The following is a 4,917-nucleotide window of genomic DNA, read 5'->3' on the forward strand; positions in this document are numbered from 1 at the left end:
CCTTTTATTAAAAGTTTTTGCTACACTCAGACTCTGTGCTTGCGAGAGGGGAAGTATGACAACAGAGCCACCGCCAGCATCAACACAAAAGTAAGGGTGGCGTGGTACGGTATTTCCACCCTTACTTCTGTGCTGCTGATGACAGGGCGCTGCCTTCAGAGTTGGGCCCTTGGCCAGCAGCCACCGCGCTCAGGCCGCCCAGCTCTGAAGGCAGCACAGAAGTAAGGGTGGCAATACCACGATCTCCCCTAAAATAACCTTGTCCCCCCCTTCAACTTCCTTTTAGGTCAAGACCCCTAATTTGAGAAACACTGGTCTCCCTGTGAAATCTGTATAGTATAGAGCAAAAGTACAAAAAACAAAACAAAACAGATTTCCTAGGGGGAGACCAGATTTCATGGTTCATGATGTGTTTTTCATGGCTGTGAATTTGGTAGGGCCCTACATATATAGAATGGAGTTGTGGTGGATGAGGCATATGGCCCTACCTCGTGCTGTACACTACATGGGTGTACATGCCCATGCACATGTACGTTGGCTAGGCTGCTGGAGACATTAACTCCTCTCAGAATATATTTCTTCTCTTGACCCCATTTTCCCCTTCTTGCCATCATACAGAACGATGCAACACAGCATCACCACATAGGAGTGAGACCTGTGATGTCAGCTCCTCTTCCTGTTTGAACTTCTTTTATGGCAGTGCTGCATATCAGCATACAGGTTACTCTTTGCACAAACCAATTTAAAATACAATCATTCCAGTTTCTCCAACTGGTTTTTGGATTAAAGGCTTGGATTATTGGGAGGCAGCTCTGTCGGTTGGACCAAGGCTCCCAGGGACAAATCCTGCCATTCTGGTTATGAATACATGTTCTGAACATACAGAGGTATAGGAATTCACTCACTCACTCACGCCCGTCACCCCAGTCGGGGTATGGGCCGCCAACCACAGATCTCCAGAGTCCTCTATCCTGGGCCATTCGCTGTAGCTGGTTCCAGGTATAGCCCATTTTTTTGCTATCAGCCTGAAGGTCGCATCGCCAGGTGTTTCTTGGATGGCCTCTTTTCCGCTTGCCTTGGGGGTTCCACCGCAGTGCCTGTCTGGTGATGTTGGTTGGCTGCTTGCGTAGTGTATGTCCTATCCAGCCCCACCTTCTCCTTCTGATTTCTTCCTCTGCTGGGAGTTGACGGGTCCTCTCCAAGAGGTGGATGTTACTGATGGTGTCTGGCCAGCGGATCTGGAGAATCCTTCTGAGGCAGCTATTAATGAAGGTCTGGATCTTCCTGATGGTTGTTTTGGTTGTCCTCCAGGTTTCAGCTCTACAGTAGGACTGATTTCACGTTGGAGTTGAACAGTCAAATCTTTATTGCCAAAGACAGCTCTCTGGAGCTCCAGATGTTCTTGAGCTGTAAGAAGGCTGCTCTTGCCTTACCAATCCTTACTTTGATGTCTGCGTCTGTGCCACCCTGCTGGTCGATGATGCTACCTAGGTAGGTGAAGGACTGCACTTCTTCCAGGGGGCTTCCATTCAGTGTGACTGGGTCATTGCTGATGGAGTTAATCCTAAGGATCTTGGTCTTGTCCTTGTGGATGTTGAGGCCAACCTGTGATGACGTGGCTGCCACTACGTTGGTCTTCTCTTGCATCTGCTGTTTACTGTGCGAAAGGAGTCAAGGTCGTCGGCAAAGTCCAGGTCATCAAGCTGGGTCCACATTGTCCACTGGATTCCGTTCCTACGCTCGTAAGTGGATGTCTTCATAATCCAATCGATGACGAGGAGAAAGAGAAGTGGTGACAAGCATCCTTGTCTGACTCCAGTTCGCACCTGGAAGCTGTTTGTGAGCTGCCCTCCATGGATCACTCTACAGTGTATGCCATCGTATGAGTTCTTAATCAGGTTGACCACCTTTGCTGGGATGCCATAGTGCCGAAGGAGCTTCCAGAGGGTCTCTTGATCCACGCTATCCAACGCTTTCTCATAGTCAACAAAGTTGATGTACAACGAGGAGTTCCACTCCATAGACTGCTCGACTATGATGCGGAGCGTTGCTATCTGGTCCGTGCATGATCTATTCTGCCGGAAACCTGCCTGTTCATCTCGTAGCTGTGGATCGACGGCATCCTTCATTCTCTCTAAGAGGACTCGGTTGAAGACCTTCCCTGGCACCGACAGGAGTGTGATTCCTCTGTAGTTGGCACTGTTGCTGAGGTCTCCTTTCTTGGGGATTTTGATGAGGTATCCCTCTTTCCAGTCTGCCGGAATCGCTTCTTCTTCCCATATCTTCTCAAAGAGGGGGTACAGCATTTCCACTGAAGCATCCAGGTCTGCTTTCAGGGCCTCTGCTGGGATGTCGTGAGGTCCAGCCGCCTTCCTGTTCTTCATCATGGTGATGGCTTTTCTGATCTCGTCTCTGGTTGGTTTATCGCAATTGATTGGGAGGTCCTCGTTGGCTGGGTCGATGTCTGGTGGATTTGGTGGTGCTGGTCTGTTCAGGAGTTCCTCAAAGTGCTCCGCCCATCTGTTCATCTGTTGTTCTATTCCTGTTATAGACTTTCCCTGCTTGTCTTTAACGGGACGTTCTGGCTTGCTGAACTTTCCAGACAGTCGCTTGGTAGTATCATACAGCTGTTTCATGTTGCCGCTGTATGGTGCCTGCTCCGCTTCTGCTGCCAGTCCATCCACATAATCTCTCTTATCCTTCCTAATATTCCTCTTCACTGCTCTGTGGGCTTCAGCATACTCTTTTGGAGCTTTGGCCTTTGCTGCTCTAGTCCTGCTGTTGTTGACTGCTGCCTTCTTCTTCTTTCTGTCTTCTATATTAGTCAAGGTCTCTGCTGTTATCCACTCTTTCTGCTGGTGTTTCTTAATTCCAAGCACTTCCTGGCATACTGACCTAAGTGTCTCTCTCACTTTCTGCCATCTGTTGAGTACATTGTCTTCCTCTTCCTCAGACCGATCCTGTAGAACTGAAAACTTATTCTTCAGCATCAGTCCAAAATCTTCCTTGATCTTATGGTCCTTCAGAAGGCTGGCATTGTACTTCGCTCTTCTGTCTGACGCGTCTATCCAGTTCTTCTTCAGCTTCAATCTGGCCACCACTAAGTGATGGTCGGATGCCGCGTCTGCTCCCCTTCTAACTCTAACGTCCTGCAAGGATCTTCTGAACTTCTTGCTAATGCAGACATGGTCGATCTGGTTTTCTGTCGTGCCTGCTGGCGATATCCAGGTACTCTTGTGGATCCGTTTGTGAGGAAAGATGCTGCCTCCTATGACCAGGTTGTTAAGTGCACACAGATCCACAAATCTCTCTCCACTCTCACTCATCTCTCCCAGAGCGTGGGTCCCCATGACTTGTTCGTATCCTGTGTTGTCAGGTCCAATTTTGGCATTAAAGTCTCCCATAAGGATGGTGATGTCTTTGTCTGGGAGAATCTCTAATATTTTCTGGAGTCTGTTGTAAAAGTAGTCTTTGTCCTCCTCTTCACTGTCATTAGTTGGAGCGTAGCACTGAACAACATTCATCTTAATCCTCTTCATTTTAGTTCTGAAGGATGCTGTGATGATCCTGGGACCATGTGCCTCCCAACCAATCAGTGCTCTCTGTGGCTGCTTGGACAACATGAAGCCTACTCCCTGTGTGGGGGGTGCGTCGCTCTCTTCATGTCCTGAATACAGCAACAGCTCTCCTGTCAACAGTCATCTCTGTCCAGCTTGTGTCCATCTTATCTCTCTAATGCCTAGTAGGGTCAGGTTGTTGCTCCTCATCTCTGCTGCAACCTGCGCCGTCTTTCCTGACTCATACATGGTCCTCACGTTCCATGTGCCGATGGTAATCCTCCTGGTTGCAAGAAGGGTGATTGGCTTAGTGGCTTCCTCGCGGCTTTCACCACCCAGCGTCATGCGTCTTCGAGTTGAAGACCCTTCTTTTTCCAGGCTAAAAGTCTCTGTTATCTCTATTGTTGGTGTTTCTGTAGCAAGTTGATTTTTTACGGGGTGGAGTTGCTAGCCCCACACCCAACCCTCCTCCTTTACCCTGACTTGGGACTGATTAAAGGCTTGGATTATTGGGAGGCAGCTCTGTCGGTTGGACCAAGGCTCCCAGGGACAAATCCTGCCATTCTGGTTATGAATACATGTTCTGAACATACAGAGGTATAGGAATTCAGGGTCACAGAACTTACAGAACAGTAGATCCCAGGACATTCATGCGAAACAATGTAAATACCTTTTTATTATTCTTAGAACTGTGATTGCTAACGTCCCGCTTCCCCAAGTGAGTACAAGGTGTTCTCGGACAGTGACAGCTTTCTTAACACTCCCAATTACTGGGCTCTTAACGAGATGAGGGACAGCAAACAGACTGTCTTGGGAAAACTGGGATGGCGACATAGGACCTAGGGCTGCGGGGCTTGACGTGGTTTCCATTATAGACAGGGTTTAATTGGTTCAAGGGCTCTCAGCAGCACCCCCACTATACAAATTGCCCCAGCACCCCTGGAGAAGGGCAGCTGCCCACTCTGGATTTGCTCTGCCTCCAGCAGGGAGGGTGTGTGTGTGTGAGCCCCTGCCCCGCTGCTCCCCCGGAGGGAAGAGTCTGAGCTCCAGCCCCTTTGGCTCCGGGGCGGGGGTGGAGTCAGAGGCGAGGCCGCGTGTCGCGGTTCGGTAACTCAGCTCCTCCCCCAAGTTATGGCGATGGGTGCGGGGGTTGGCACCACCCTAGTCTCTCCTCCAATTAGGCGGTAGGCAAGTGCGCGCGGGGCTCTCCTCCAATGAGAGACCAGGCTCCTCTAAAGAGGCGGGGTCACGCGGTCTTCGATCCAATGAGAGTGGAGAATGTCCGGTGAGGGACGGCTCGCTCTACCGCCCCGGAAACGTTAAGGGGGCGGAGCCTGTCTACCCCTTCTCCAATGAGCGA

The sequence above is a fragment of the Mauremys mutica genome, chromosome 7 (assembly GCF_020497125.1).
Source record: "Mauremys mutica isolate MM-2020 ecotype Southern chromosome 7, ASM2049712v1, whole genome shotgun sequence".
Taxonomy (NCBI): domain Eukaryota; kingdom Metazoa; phylum Chordata; order Testudines; family Geoemydidae; genus Mauremys; species Mauremys mutica.